Raw genomic sequence first — 16,961 nt, 5'->3', positions numbered from 1 at the left:
TTTATGCCCAACCAACTAGGTAGGAAATATAATATTCCCAGTTTAAAGGAGAAAAATTTTAAACAAATCATGCAGCTAGTAGACAAAGGCAGGATTGAAGCTAAAACAGGATTTCCAAATCCTGGACCAATATTTTCCCCATTATAATGCATACTACTGCCTTTAAAAATGCACATGCTAATGCAAACCCAGGGCAGGAAAACTTCAGTCTTTTGTCATACAAATAGTAAAATATACACCACATTCACAGTTAGCTTATGTTTTATATATTTGATAGATAATAAGATCTTTGAAAACAAATTAAATTTTTATCAAAATCCTTGGCAAAGTTTGCAGTTTCCTTTTGTGTGTTCAATTTTTTGATAAAATTTTAATATATATATTTTATATTACAGTAGGAAAAAAGCATGTATACTTTGATTTCAAAGTCAAGTGAATTTTGAAATTCTGAGACATGACTCTGACATCAAAGTTATTCAAATAATCACCGCATTGATAACATTAACTTGATTGAATATTGCAGTCCTCTTGGTTAGAAATATTTAAAAGTTGTCTTTGGTTGATTTCTTTTACTAAGAAAAATATATCTTCCAAAGGGAATTCTGTCAGGGGCTATTACTGTATTAGCTTTTAGAGGAAAAGTAGATAGGTTTGTGTAAAATTCACATGTATCTTTAAATTTTAAGCACAAGAGATCCCAAGCCTTATAAAGAAGTAAAGGTAATACTCTATGAAATTTAATTGAATGTTCCAATTATGATGTTCTAGTATGATCATTACTATGTTAAAGTTGATCTCAAGACATGAATGTTGAAATGCAAAGACTAGATCTGCCTGAACTAAGTTTTAGTATCTCAGTGGTTAGCACTAAAATGTAAAGTCTACTGCCCAGGAGGTTTGTTTTCTAAAACTAAGATGACTCTAAATTCATAGGAAAGCATAAAATTATTTTAAAAATTCTTTTCTTTTTGTTATACCTTTCTTTACCATGGTTTCACGTATTTTTTCTTTTCTTTTTCTTTCTTTCCTTCTTTCTTTCTTTTTTTTTTTTTAAGTATTTTCTGTATCTATTTTGGCCTCACTCTTCAACTTCATTGTACTCTGATTTTCTTTACTTTTATTCTATAACCTCTCCTCTTTTTTTTGAACTCCCTTGTCTCATCTTCACCTGTGATTAGCCTCTGGCCTGTAATACACAAAAAGGACATAAGACCGTTCAGTACACTGAAAACATGACACTCTGGTTTATAATATTTCTTTTTTCTATGAGAAAAAATAATTTCCTTTCTTCCTGTGGTAATAGAATTCTTTAACCATGTCTTTCCCCATTCTGTTCTATAATCCATCACTCTGCTTTTCCACACTCCACTTGCAGTTTCTGATCCTCCTTCTCTATTACCTTCTTTGAGGTCTGAACGGCTTTCATCTCTTTTGCTATATTGCATGCATTTATTCTCTCAAAAGCTTCCTATTTCCATTCACAGCAGCAGAGGCCCTAGATATCCCATTTGCGGAGATAATGTAGAGGAGAAAGCCCCCCAAATGTTTTAAGTTTCATATACTAAATGTTGGCTGGAGCTCTGAGTGGCAAGTCTATGTAGAACAAGCGGTAAGCACTATCGGAGCTCAAAACTTTTGAGGCATGTCCCTGTGTATGTCTGGATTTTATTTCTGTGTCTGAATAACCACGTGCCTGCCTCAACCTTGTTGGGATAATTTAGTGCAATTGTTCAGGCCAAAAAGCATTGAAGCTCTCACAGAAATGTAGCCAAGTTAAACTTAGCTTCACAAAAATAACAAAAAGCAAAAAAATAGTTTTAAACTATATATGTTAATGGTCACTGCTTGGAACTCAAAATTAAGTTGTCATTTCAGACATGGCTACTAAATAAACTAGAAATTATATCCAAGGATGCCAGAAACTCATTGTGCTCTGTTCTGGTTCAAATAAACCTTTTAAAGTGGATACACATAGAGTAGTGGTATGTACTCAACAGGCATTTAATAAACCCTTGTTTGAGGAATGAAAACAGAATAATCAGCATTTTATAAAATGATTTGGAGCAAAAACGCATGCACAAGCTACCATCTTTTCTTAGAAGTGACTTCACCCCAGTATTGATTTGTAAGAGTAGATATTGCTTTCCCACATGTGGGCTAACAAGTGAGTTTAGCCAACTGTCATTTGTCTTGGACATCATAGTACGTATTTCCTTCCAGAAGGCCTAGTTCCTGAACAATCCATGTGATTATATTGCCACAGTGGCGGTTCTCAATCTGGGTTGGTATCACTTCTCTAAAGAGGCTTCAGAAATGTCTGTATATTTGCATATTTATGTGTTTGTGCGTGTATGTGTTGTGTCAGGCATCTGATAATTATCAGAGTAACTGAGGAATGTTATTGGCATTTAGTAGGAAGGACCTAGACATGCTAAAGCACCGCGAACACCTGGAACAGCCTGGATGAAGAAAGGGTGTTATCTTACCAATAAAGCGAAGAATGCCCCTGTTTAGAAACACTGTAGCATTGTGGAGATTTGCTTAGCCTGCTGGGTGGACTGCTGAGGCAGGTATCTCTTGCTCAGTTTACCTGCTTTATTTATTATTTAATATTTAAGTCATTGTTACCAGGTTAGGCTAGTTTTCTTTGCCTACCATAGAGTAAGGCTGAGGTAGAAAAAAGAGTACTTTACGTAATGTCCTAACATAAACAATTAATGAGATCTCACGTTGGCTTCTCCTCCCTGCTCCAGGCCAGGGCATTTTCTAAAGTAAGGGGATAGTGTTTTGTCTAAGGTAGAGGAAGTGGGTTGATGGATTCTGTCAAACCACTAATAATTCATTGAACATTTATTATGTGAGTACTGTTGTAGATATATACTTGTATAATCTCATTTCTAGCTTTTCAATGTATCTATTCTCTTTTCACAGATGATGAAACTGAGGCATCAATCAGTTAAATAATTTGCATAAGGTCACAGAGCAAGTGAGGGAGCCAGGGGTGGAACCCTGCAATTTGGCTTCAGAGACTGCATTCTTAGCAACTAAAGTTGTCCTAGGATAACTGAATTTAATTAATTCAACTCTTGTTATCTAAAGTTGTGGTTTGGTTTGGTTTGGTTTTCTGCCTGCCAGGCTTGCTTTGCTGTTTGGTTCATGCTGAATAGATTGCCTTGTCTACAGTTACCAGCACAAAAGCTTTTTGTGAAGCTCTTCTAAAAGCAAAAGCACCCAGTATTATCAGGAGGGCACTAGGCCACTTGTCCCTGGGGTAGCAGGCATAGAGAAGCACCTAGTGGGATGAATGACAACAGAAGTAGCTCCAGTCCTGCTGGCTGGAACCTTATATAACCAGGTTAATTGTTGTGAAGGTGGAATCCAAAGAAATGATCACTTAGGACACCAGGCCAAGGGCCTCAGCTAAAGAGCACAAGAGTTCAGAGGCTGAGGTGAGGCCAAGAAAGCATGAAGAAAATGAGGTCAGCAACACAGGTGTTAGAATGCCAGCCTGCAGCTGGAAAACAGGGGTAGGACGATCACACCACAGTCAGGCTGTGTGGAATGGGGAGAGGCCAAACTACCCAAAGTGTAACAGAAAAAAGGATGCCCCATTGCAGGTACAGGGTCTCTTCTTCACCTCATCCAAACTGCCATGTCAACCCCTTTGTGCCCAGCCTGTCTGCTTTTTCTGTAAGGTCCTAACAATAAACACTATGATATCGTGATAGTAGTGTTGGCTGTCACTATGTCCCAGTCTTAGTTTTAGGTTCCTAAACTGGTGAGGCAACCTTTAGAAATTTGTGGAAAGGTTTCGTTTTTCCCTCTGCTGCTTCAATGACCTTCCTTGTTATTGAGCTGTCCCTACACAGCAGCAAGCAGATTGAGACTGGAGATCTTCAATCATTGCTCAGTATAACACTGGAAACCATTATAAAAGGATGAAGTCTCTCTCAGAGAATCTGCCCTTCTTCCAATCTTGAGAATTAGAACCTCAGGAAAAGGAGACATTGGTTGGTGTATTGCTTATCACTTTGCACAGCACTCAATCTTGACCTAAATACAGGTCCTGCCAAAGTGTACGGCACCACGAAGACATAATTGGGCAATGTTGATACATTTTCTGCAATGCAGGATAGATAGAGTGTGTTTATTTTCTAACTTCATTATTTATTTAAATTTAGGTCTGAGGCCACTGTGGTTTGTCTTACTACACTGTATCAAATTTTGAATTCTGATTTGGGTTTCAGTCTGTTCACAAGTCTTGCATTATATCCAGAGAATCAAAAGCTAGTTGGATAATTCAGAAAAAATATTTTATGGAGTAAATGTATCCTGCTAAGATGTCTTGTAGAATTTGATCATCTTTCTTTTTTTTTTTTTTTTGCAACTATAAATTAAAAAGAGACATGCATTGTTTTAATTTTAAAGGCTAGACCTGAAAGGTTCAACTTGTCAGGATGACTCCAAAAGTTTCACAGCTACCATTCTGTTGGTTATTTAATCAACTTTTATTTGCACACTCAGATGATACAGACAATGCTATAGGCTCTTGAGGTGATGGAAAATAAATAGATATCCTGACCTTAAAATATACAAATATATGGAAATAATCTAAGCCATAAGAATATTCCCTCGTTTATGGTTCAGACTTATAAGTTAGGAAGACTGGGCTCCAGGAATATGACCCATACGGTTTGGCTCTGTGTCCCCACCCAAGTCTCATGTTGAATTGTAATCTCCAGTGTTGGGGGAGGGGCCTGGTAGGAAGTGACTGGGTCATGGGGGCAGATGTCCTCCTTGCTATTCTTGTGGTGAGTGAGTCTCAAGAGATCTGGTTGTTTAAAACCGTGTGGCACTTCCCCTGCCTTAACGCTCTCTCTCTCTCTCCTACCACCATGTGAAGACATGCCTGCTTCCCCTTCACCCTTCTGCCATGGTTGCAAGTTTCCTGAGGAATCCTACCTATGCTTCCTGTATAGCCTGCAGAACTGTGAGTCAATTAAACCTCTTTTCTTCATAAATTACCATCTTAGATGGTTCTTTATGGCAGTGTAAGAATAGGGAGTGTGAGAACGGACAATGACAAAGTGTGAGAAAGGACAATGAGAAAGATTACTAGTGGGAGCCTGATAAGAGGTTAAGAGTTTGACCCTTAGCTTGACATTTATTATTTGTGCCTACCAGAGAAGTTTACTGATACCGTTTTTTGTTTGTTTTTGTTTTTAAGATGGAGTCTTACTCTGTCACCCAGGCTGGAGTGCAGTGGCATGATCCCAGCTCACTGAAACCTCTACCTCTCAGATTCAAGTGATTCTCCTGCCTCAGCCTCACAAGTAGCTGGGATTACAGGCACCCACCAGCATGCTGGGCTAACTTCTGTACTTTTAGTAAAGATGGGGTTTCACCATGTTGGCCAGGCTGTTCTTGAACTCCTGACTTCAAGTGGTCTGCCTGCCTCAGCCTCTGAAAGTGCTGGGATTACAGGCGTGAGCCATTGTCCCCGACCAATTTATACCTGTTTACGCATTTTCTTCATTGATTAGAGGACTTAAGAGGCAATATATACCAAAATAATGCCCTGTACATGGAAGTCATTGGTATGTTGTAGCTGTGTTTATTATCTTCCAGTACCAATAACTGTATTTGTTTCCTGTGGCTACTTTAACAAGTGACTACAAACTGGGTGGCTTGAAACAACAGAAGTTTATTCTCTCACAGTTATGGAGGCAAGAAATCCAAAATCAAGTTGTAAGTGTTGTTTCTTCAGGAGGCATTGATGAAAAGTTTGTTCCCTGCCTCTCTCCCAGTTCATACAGCTGTTGGCAATCCTTGGTTTTCCCTGACTTGTAGATGTGTCACTCCAGTCTCTGCCTTTATCTTCATATCACCTTCTCCTCTGTGTTTTCTTTGTTTGTTTTTTTGGGTTTTTTTTTTTTTTTTCATTATAAAATGAAAACTTTTATTTCAAAACATTTTTTTGAACTTTTAAGTTCAGGTGTACATGTGCAACTTTGTTATACAGGTAAGCTTGTGTCATGGAGGTTTGTTGTTTAGATTATTTCACCACCCAGGTAGTAAGCCTAGTACCTATTTGTTGTTTTTTCTGATCCTCCCCTCCTTCTACCCTCTATCTGCAAGTCAGCCCTAGTGTCTGCAGTTACCCTCTTTGTAATCATGTGTTCAAATCATTTAGCTCCCTTATGCCAAATAAGGTCACATTCTGAGGTTCCAAGTGGACAGAGTTCTTGGCAGCGGGTAGAAAGATGCTGTTCAACTCACTACAGCATGTGTCATGGGCTAAATTGTGACCCAGATTCCACATTCATATGTTGATACCCTAACTTCCAGTACATCAGAATGTGACTGTATTTGGAGACAGTGCCTTTAAAGAGGTTAATTAAGTTAAAATGAGGCAGGGAGCATGGGCCCTAATCCAACCTGACTGGTACCCATATAAACAGAGGAATTCAGACACACAGACACCTGAGCTACGTGCACACAGAGGAAAGACCATGTAAGAACTAGGAAAAGGCAGCCATCTGCAAGCCAAGGAGAAAGGGCTCAGAAGAAACCAACCTTCCCAGCACTTTGATCTCAGACTTCCAGCCTCCAGAACTGGGAGAGATTTTTGCTGCTTAAGCCACCCAGTCTGTAGTATTTTGTTATGGCAGCCCTAGAAAACTAAGACAACACATGCAATTAATGATTGGTCTGCTTTCCTCGGTTCATCTGGACAGCAGCCTATACATTGAAGCTGACTCCTCACAATATGGTAATGAACCTTTGGTGGCAGTGACCTCACAATGTCAAGGAAGCTCAGATACTGCCTCATGCACCAGCCAATATCACCTTTTGTAGCCAACTTTAGTTTGATTTTCCTGCTGAAGGAAGTGAATTATAGTGAATATAGTCAAGTAGCTTAATCAATGAAATTCTGTAGTACCTCAGATCATCATAGTGAATATTATGGTTATTGTAAAATATAGAAGGTATAGAGGATTTAGATTAAGCATGCTTGAAGTTCCTTCGAAATAAAAATTCTTATTATAAGCTTGTTTTCTTATGGTCTAACTTTTTTTTTTTTTTTTTGCAAATTAAATGTAAATTTAAAAAAAATGGTCCATTAACAATTCTGCCTAAGAAAATGAAATGAAAGTCCTAAGATATATCTATGGTATTCCACCCATTTCAACATAGCCGTTGTGATCTGAAGATAAATGTTAGGTCACCTAGTCTATCATCCTCCATTGGCAAATTCTAAAAGTTAGTTTTCATCGGCATGAAACTTTTCCTCTTTTTATTTATGGGCTTCAAAAAAACCTTAGACTCCTAAGTGTTACCTTTTTTTAACTAGTTTATGTTTTGCATAGGTGTTATTTCAGTTTGTTGTTTTATTGCTTTTGTAAAGAGCTCTGAGATTTTTACGAAGATGCGAGGCTTATAGTGTATGTTTAATCACCATTTCAGGAATCATTATCTTTGTCATTAAAAACGGAACCTTGGCCCTCTCAGTGACTGACACCTGTAATCCCAGCACTCTGGGAGGCAGAGGTGGGCAGATCACAAGGTCAAGAGATTAAGACCAGCCTGGCCAACAAGGTGAAATCCCGTTTCTACTAAATATACAAAAATTAGCTGGGTGTGGCAGCACGTGCCTGTAATCCCAGCTCCTCGGGAGGTTGAGGCAGAAGAATTGCTTGAACCCAGGAGGCAAAGCTTGCAGTGAGCCGACATCGTGCTACTGTACTCTAGCCGGGTGACAGAATGAGACTCAGTCTCAAAACAAATGAAGAAACAAACAAAAAAAAGCACCTCTGTAAGACTGGGTTGGCATTCAAATAATATACATAAGCAATTAACAGTAAATATTAATAATGATATTGGCAAACTCCAAGATACAAAGCAAGAACACTAGAGCTTAAAAAGCATATGTAGTTCTCTGAAGCTTTTCTCTGACAAGTATAATTTCAAATATATTTATTGTTGAGATATCGAGCTGATGGATTTCTTCGAGCTGGAATACCTAGAGATTTTACAGCAATACATCAACTAGCGCACTAGCGGTGGATCTCACATTGTACTCTCTTAAAAATAGTTGGCAGCAGGTATCATTCCTTTCTTCTGTGTCTACTCTGGTCTGCTCCAAGGTCAACATAATGAATATGTGATTCACTACTCGCTTCCCTTTGAAATACATGCATTTCTCACAGTTAGTATAATCTACCTGTCCCTTGACTGTGTTAACAGCAATAAGTAGGTTACAGAGAAAAGAAAAGGTGAGAGGGACTAGTGATACTCCAGTCTCTGTGGATAGCGTGAGCGTTGGAACAGTGTTTGAATAGCATAATGGTTCAAGTGTCTTGAACAGATTGTCTTGGTACAGATTATCACCTCCACAGGGGCTGAGTCTCACTTTTTCTGATGTATCTCAAGTGCTTAGCACAGTGCCAGGAGCACAGGAATTGATCAATCAGTAATCTTTAATGGGTAAGTTAATGAATTAACAAACTGCAAAGTGCACTGCCACGCTTCTTTGGTAAAAATATATTAGTTGCGCCGGGCGCGGTGGCTCAAGCCTGTAATCCCAGCACTTTGGGAGGCCGAGGCGGGTGGATCACGAGGTCAAGAGATCGAGACCATCCTGGTCAACATGGTGAAACCCCGTCTCTACTAAAAATACAAAAAATTAGCTGGGCATGGTGGTGCATGCCTGTAATCCCAGCTACTCAGGAGGCTGAGGCAGGAGAATTGCCTGAACCCAGGGGGCGGAGGTTGTAGTGAGCCGAGATCGCGCCATTGCACTCCAGCCTGGGTAACAAGAGCGAAACTCCGCCTCAAAAAAAAAAAAAAAAAAAAAATATTAGTTGCTTAGTCAATAGTGATAAATGGTACTGAACGCTGGCTGGCAAAATTAAAAAAAAAAATAAACAAAACAAAACCACACAGACCATGTTATGTCAGGCTGAAGCAAAGCATTATGAAGATGCAGAGAGCGGCAAGCACATACACACATCTGTGAAATATGGAAGTAACTGCAATTACCAAAAAAAAAAAAAAAAAAAAAAATTGCAAAGCGTAAAGCAGTTCAAACTGAATATATAATAAGCATGATATATACGCTGTAACAAAAAAAGATGATAGAACATTTGAAATCTTACTTAGGGAGTCTCTAGAGAAAGTGCAAAGTCATGGCATTTGTTCTAAAAAGTTCTTGAAGGAAATAAGTTTTGAATCAGATTTTGAAGAAGGTGAGAGTTCTCATTTGGTAGAAAGAAGTACAAAATTAATAGATTAGAAAGCCAGTGTAGGAATTTAAAGAGTCCAATGGAATTAAGGGGAAAATGTAGGTGGGAAAAAATTTTAATGAACTCATGTAACATAGAAACACTTAAACAGAAAAACCTAACTTAGTATATGCACAAATATTCTAAGAATGTATTAAACATAATACACTGATTCATTTCTGTAAATAATATCCTTGGGCCCTAGCAGGAGGGAGGCTAGCTCAGATAATGGCTTCCTGACGTCAGATTATTGTGCTTGCCTACACAGCCTAGTGAATAATCTTTCAAAATATAACCACCTGTGAGTGAGATGTTGACGAAGTAATAAATAAACTATTTTGCTGCACCTCAGAGAAATATATTCATAATTTTACCATACCTGAATCATGGGACGGTAATTGGGATACCTTAGATACGGCATCTGTAAAATTCCAGGTTTTGTCTGTGTATATTAGCTAAAGTAGATAATTGGGTTGATCAATAATGTTAAGAATAAAACAAAAAACTTCTTCCTCAATTATCTGAATTATTAAGGTAAGAGTGAATTTTATAATGAGTATATTTTCTGGATCAGTGGTTCTCACTTGTTTAAAACACTAAGGACTATCTTTTTTTTTTCTTTTTTTTTGAGACACACTTTCATTCTGTCACCCAGGCTGGAGTGCAGAGGCACAATCTCAGCTCACTGCAGCTTCTGCCTCCCAGGTTCAAGAGATTCTCATGCCTCTGCCTCCCATGTAGCTGGGATTACAGGCATGCATCACCACACAGGGTTTCACCATGTTGGCCAGGCTGGTCTCAAACTCCTGACCTCAAGTGATACACCCACCTCGGCCTACCAAAGTTCTGGGATTACAGGCATGAGCCACTGTGCCCAGCCCTGCACTAAGCACTGTTGACTGAAAAAATAGCATGCTTTGCACTTATTTATTTGAATAAGTGTGTTACTATTCTTAGTAAATTTAAAATTTATTTACAAAGATTTATAATCTCAAATATAGGACAAAGTGGCCACCTCTATAGGAATGGGAGCAAGCCTCAGAGAAAAAAGGTCAAGGCAATGTGTAAAACATCTAAAACAGTGTTTGCTACAATGTGCCTAGTGTTAATCATTGTGTTTGCACGTAAAAAAGGTGAAATTCTTCAAGGGTGTCTTCTGGTATAATATGGGTTTTCTAACTGGAAGAAGTTAGGGACCACCGAGCTAGACAATTGCCTGGATCTGCGCTGACAGTTGTGACTTCCTAGGATCACAGGATTAAAGAGCATCTTAGCAGATTTGACATCTTTGGCTGTCTTAGTGATTGATGTTTATCACGGTGGTCTGAACCATGATGAAAGTATCTCATCAGTCATTAAGGAAGCCTGTCATGTCATGCATATTGCCACAATTTGAGGATATATCTGAATAGAAGTAATGAAACTGCAACATGACCAATCCTGTAAATTTAGCCATGTATCATATATTGCAGGACCCATAGTATATGGCCAGAATGATAGATATTAATGATAGAGATGGCTTGATTTAAATAGTTGATTGTTCATAGGTATAACCTAAATATAATTTATTTTCTTTTTCCTCAAAATAACCCTTGTTAGAACTGAAACGATTAATTGTCAAAATGAGAATGAGAAAAAGATTTAATTCATTCCATAATAGACTTGAATTGCAACGGAATCGAAGGGGGAAAATATAAAATTAGGAAATGCAAAGAAAATGAAAAATATGGAAAAAATACATACATCATCAAATCACTAGTTGAGATGAATCATTTTGCTTAGTGTAGAGAGCACAGTTGGTAATGGATTATCTCAAAAATGCTTGAAATGTGGCATTGCAAGAGGTAGTTCTGTTCATTTATTTAATTTTTGCAAAGTCAGGTAATTTTGAGAAAAACAGTACTGCAAGAAAGTACTAAAATTGCAAGATACAGCAGCTCAGTTAAAAATAACTAGAAATAAGAACCTATACTAAGTAGAACAAAAAATACACTTTAAAAAATTGTTTCTGTGGAATCAAAGATCTCTGACATGGACAAATGGCAAAACACTTAAGTTGAAAAATAAATACTGCAAAGCTTAGCAATAGAATTAAAACTAGATTTTTAGAAACTGCTGATCATCAGAAATGATTTTTAAATGATGGTGGCTGGAAGATTATTTAAATTGTATATTCAAGTTAGAATAATGACTTATTATATAATAGGAGCCACTTTCTACCTATATTTGTATCCTAGCATCTAACAAGTGCAGGCACATTGTGACATATGCCTCTTGGGATGTTTGTCAGATCTAACCCTACTTCTTTGACTAGTCCCATATCAATAGGGCATGGTCATAGCAGATTGGGCTGGAGATGGAGGACAGTTACCTCCCCAAGAGAAATGGATCTAATTCTCTTATTTGGAACTGGAGCACAGATAGTTAAGTGCTTAAATAGGAAAGGGATCTAAAGTCAGTGCAGGGCCATGTCTGAGCATGGACCCAGGTGCTGCAGCAGAGACAGGGGAGAAAAAGAGAGAGAGACAGAGAGAGATTGAGTAGGGGCAAAAGCAAGAGAAGAAAAGCAGATGCTCAGGGAGAGGAGACAGCCCCCACGACATGTTCTTGTTCTAGGTCCTGGTTATAGTTCCGCATGAGAGTTGATTGGAGCTCCCAACATTGGTTTCTTTGCATTTTCTCTATAGTTTTTATAATAAACTTCAATTTTGCTTATGTATCAGACTATGAGTTACATTTAGGGCCATCAAATCTCTCTATCTGGTAATTTATGAAAACGCAAATACCTACATTAATGGCTTTTTATATGTTAATATGTTATAATGAGGTAAAGTTTGCTTAGTGACTTCTCTAAGTCATATGATTTCTTGGTGGACTGAAATATGATTCCCAAACACATAATCCTAGTGGATTTTGCTTAGTCAAAATTTTAAGATTTTGACATATTCAGCCAAAATCAGGCTATAAGTTTCTTACCCTGTAGAATTTGTTTTTGCCCAAGTAAGCATGATTTAACACAATTTATACTTGCGGAAAAAGTAAATAAGTTAGAACAAAAGCCATAATAAGCATAATAAGATACCATCTTCTGTCTACAAAACTGAAAAGAAAAATGATAAATCCCAAAGTTAATGAGAATTTAGGGAAATGGGTCATCTCATACTTGGCCATTTGAATTATGTTGCAAAATATACCATTACTCACTTGCTCATTGAACAAATATTTATTGAATATACTCTAGGTGTTAGACATTGTCCTATAGACTGGTGTTTAGCAGTAAACAAAACAGACAAAAATATTTGCCTACATGATACTTGTAATTTCCAAAGTCTTTAAAATGTTAAAAAATGTTCATATCCCTTTTACCTAAGAGTTGTACTATACATACATCTCTCTCTCTCTCTCTCTCTCTCTCTATCTATCTATGTATCTCTATCTATTTATCTATATCTATCTATCTATCTATCTATCTATCTATGTATCTCTATCTATCTATCTATGTATCTCTATCTATCTATCTATCTATCTATCTATCTATCTATCTATCTATCTAGTATACACAATGGAATACTATGCAGGCATTAAACACAATGTTTTTAAAGACTACGTGGTCATGTAAAAATTAAGTTTTAAAGGATTATCTATATAGTAGGTTCTCATCCTTATACAAATGAATGTAAATACTCATATACATATACATATACTTTTTAAAGAAATACGTACTAAAACATTAATCGTAGTTGTTTCTGTGTGATAGAACTATAGATAATTTTTATTTTTCACTTATTATGTGTTCATATTGCTAAATTTTCTGCAATAAACCTGTATTAATTTGGTCTATTTTGTTTCAAGTCTAGCATGGATGGTGTCTCATATTTTCACAAAACTGAGAAGTAGAAGCTCAATGAGGGCAAGAACCCTGTCTATCTTGGAAACTTGGTTGAGTCAATGAGTAAGTCAGCATCAAAGAGAAAGCTCGCACACTTCAGTCAAAGGAGAAATTGTAGTACAATTGTTAGTGTACCTGTTTGACATCAGTAATATCGATAAACTGATTACTACTTTGTCATTGAGTTATCTGTATTAAAAAAGCCACATGAAATTTAATGTAAACTTGTTTCCATATATGTCCTCTAAAATACATTCTGAAAGATGAACACAGTGTACACAAAAGATAATTCGGTTAAAAGCAGTGAATCTCTAACAGTAGCTTAGGATGGATTCTTATTCAGGACTGAACAGTTGTCTGTCCAAAGTTCCTACTGCATGCATTTTAAGTAAGGAAAACCAAAGCATTAGAAAAACTGTAGGTAATATAATGTAAGCTACATAATGTGAAATTAAACTATTTAAAAAGTGTTAATAAAAAGTTGAAGTTTTAGAATAGTGTAGTGAACATGTGTTCTTTTTACCCCTTGGCATCTATCTTTCCCAGTTCTAGTAAGATAGGACTCCGCCTCCAAAGCCTTTTTGTTGGAAAACAACTCCTAAATCCATGTAATGTAAGTGGGTTTGACCCACACTCTCAGCTCTAGTGCTGTCCAGTACAGCAGTGGCTATTTAGTTTCAATTTAAAATATTTAAAAGAAAGTCTAAACTTCAGTTCTTCAGTTGCATTTAGCACCTTTTGAGTAATCAATAGCCACACATGACTAGTTGTTAACTGTACGGGACATAATAGATTACAGACCATTTCCATCATCACCCAAAGTTTTCTTTGACCATGCTATGAGGTTTCTGTAACCCAATATTAATCCCATGTGACTGGCCACAGGGATGAGTCCAGGGGAGGATGTATGGGCCAGTCAGGTAGGTAAGAGCCGGGCTGAGGAATTCTGTAAGGGTTGTGAGAGAGAAGTTCTCATGACTGTCGGAATAAAAGAGGGGGCAGTGATGGGAGCTGCTGCAGGTTCCCCAAGGGACACCCTGCTGAGACTGGACACTCTATGGAAGAAAAAATACCTATATACAGAGAGAAACCAGGTCCTTGAGAATGCTTTCTGAGATCATGAACCAATAGTGCCTAGACACTACCTGCAGAGTGTTTTGGTTTTGGGGTTTTTTTGAGACATGGTCTGGCTCTGTCACCCAGGCTGGAGTGTAGTGGAGTGATCTCGGCTCACTGCAACCTCCACCTCCCAGGTTCAAGCAAGTAGCTGGGACTACAGGTGCGCACCACCATGTCCGGCTAATATTTGTTTATTTTGTTTTTTGGGTCAAAAATTAAAAATGTATTTTATATTGTGGAATTGAAAAATCTAAAAGCACAGGACACATTTTCAGAAGAAAAATTTCGCTTTTACCCTCTTATATTAAAATATAATTATTTTAAATAAATCAAATAAGGAATCCAGAAGAAACTGTTCTTGAGTTAAGCCAAGTACACACTGACAATTTTGAGAAAGGAGAACACACATTAACAAAAAGAACAGACAAGTTCAATGTTGTTTTGTTCTGTTTTTTTGAAGCCGAGTCTCGAACTGTCGCTGGGCATGGAGTGCAATGGCGTGATCTCATCTCACTGCAATCTCCGCTTCCTGGGTTCAAGCAATTCCCCTGCTTCAGCCTCCTGAGTAGCTGGGATTACAAGTGCCTGCCACCATGCCCAGCGAATTTTTTGTATTTTTAGTAGAAATAGGGTTTCACCATGTTGGCCAGGCTGATCTCAAACTCCTGACCTCATGATCTGCCTGCCTCGGCCTCTCAAAGTGCTGGGATTACAGGCATGAGCCACTTCACCTACTGTCAAATGCAAGTTTATATGGTGAGTGTTTTTAAAGGATTTAAAAAGCATACTCCATCAGCATAATAGCTTTTTCTCATTTATCTCACATGTATTTCTGTCTGCATTTATACAGCAAAGGGTTAAAACCTGAATAAACTTGTTTATGATTTCAGAAATGTGCTATCTTAGAAATGTACTCCATAGAATGTACATCACTGCTCCTACTACTGATTCTTCAAATAAGCAAAGTATGTCTTATCCCTTGAAAATATTTTTAAACACTAGCACTTTAAATTGAAACTGATGGAAACGTAGCAATGTCAGGCACAATGCCTATACTCAGTCTTATTTAAAATAAGAATTGAATGCACAACGGAATATTTATCATTTTCTTTACCATTGGAGGGGAGGGAAAGAAAGCAAGCAGAGGTGGGGGTATGGTTACACTATTTAAGGAAGAGCTGAATACAAAGACAGTGAGTCTTTCATAGTCTCGACAACTCCACAACGAATAACTGTGGATTATCTCATTTATAATTCACATCGGATCAAAAAAATTGGTTCCCCTTTGTGTATATCAATTTAATTCAAACCTTGTTATCTTCAAAATACAAAGATGAATACCACAAGATAAACTCTAACTGCAATAGGTATTTTCTAAGTAGAAGACCAACAAAGGGAATCCCTCTTTCCAATGTCTTTTGATATGACAAGATTTTGCCAGAGTGGAAGATTAACACTTAAATAAGCATTCTTATGGCCAAGTAAGAAACCACAGTTGTTGTGGGTATTACCCTACAATTACCATATGTATTACATATTAAATTAAACTCAGCATTAAATATGCTTGCATAATTAGGCTATTAATGACGATAGCAGTGATGCTGCTGGTGGAAAAAGCCTGTCTTTAGCCTAAGAAAAGTAGGGAAGAAAAATATAACAAGCAGAAAACAGATACAGAGTTGGGCACTTTTTTGACTAGGAAAGAGAATTTTAAGCATACAAATATTTTTTTAAAAGTACTCCTTTATTTACCCTATGTGGAAATAATATGAAACATTTATTAGATATACTGGATAAGAACAGAACTAAGTACTCCAACTCTACTCCAGCATTACAAAAAAAATCATTCTTTCACCACAGTGTGAGATTTACGGGCGACGTGCCCAAGCATGCATTTTATATAAAACACAGCAAGATTGTTGCTACCCTGCCACGTACTTCCAGTCCCTTCCCACGTCCTTCGCACATACTGGTGGCCCCAGCTAGTTTTAGTGAACTACATCTTTAAAGAAAAAGATCAAGCATTTAGAAAGACAAGTCAAAATGCTTCAGGAACCACATATCCAACACAAAGTTTAACCTCAAATGAGTTACGTTTGCCTCGCACTAATGAAATTCTATTTCACTCAAATTAGAACAATAATCTTCCATACATATCTTCCCTACCCAATAATTCAAAGTAAAAAAGTCCAAAAATGGTTAGTAAAGAAAAACATAAGAATTAACAGACCCTTTAAATTTGTCTTAAATATTTTTAAGGTTTTAAAAGTGTTTAAAGTTTGTAATTCCTAGCAGGAAAACATTATCTGAATGAATACCCTAATGGCGTACCACTATAAAAAAGCTTCATTTGCATTTGGGGGAGAGGGGTCGGGATTAACTCCTAGCAGGACCCTTCAAATTTGTCTTAAATATTTTTAAGATTTTAAAAGTGTTTAAAGTTTGTAATTCCTAGCAGGAAAACATTATCTGAATGAATACCCTAATGGCGAACCACTATAAAAAAGCTTCATTTGCATTTGGCGGAGAGGGGTCGGGATTAACTCCTAGCAGGAAAACATTATCTGAATGAATAACTTAATGGCAAACCACTGTAAAATGCTTCAGCTGCATTTGGGGGAGAGGGGTAGCGATTATCTTCAAAGCACCCCAGCTGTCTTGATGAGGAG

The 16,961-nt window shown here is 37.4% G+C and overlaps 1 protein-coding gene and 1 long non-coding RNA gene across 3 annotated transcripts in view; one reads left to right on the top strand and one right to left on the bottom strand.

Annotated features, from left to right (window-relative positions):
- LOC141580285 (uncharacterized) overlaps positions 1-7,037 on the top strand; it is a 48,513-nt gene extending 41,476 nt beyond the window's left edge. The window contains exons 2-3 of the long non-coding RNA XR_012512464.1: positions 4,904-4,990; positions 5,228-7,037. This is a non-coding gene — a long non-coding RNA (uncharacterized LOC141580285). The remainder of the gene's footprint in view (positions 1-4,903; positions 4,991-5,227) is intronic.
- Positions 1-16,961, bottom strand: part of ADGRL2 (adhesion G protein-coupled receptor L2) — a 682,132-nt gene that overhangs the window by 256,256 nt on the left and 408,915 nt on the right. The window lies entirely within an intron of this gene.

This window comes from Saimiri boliviensis, chromosome 11 (assembly GCF_048565385.1).
Source record: "Saimiri boliviensis isolate mSaiBol1 chromosome 11, mSaiBol1.pri, whole genome shotgun sequence".
In the NCBI taxonomy this organism is placed as follows: Eukaryota; Metazoa; Chordata; class Mammalia; order Primates; family Cebidae; genus Saimiri; species Saimiri boliviensis.
Note: the sequence above shows the minus strand (reverse complement) of the source record. Positions and strands in the feature narration are given on the sequence as shown.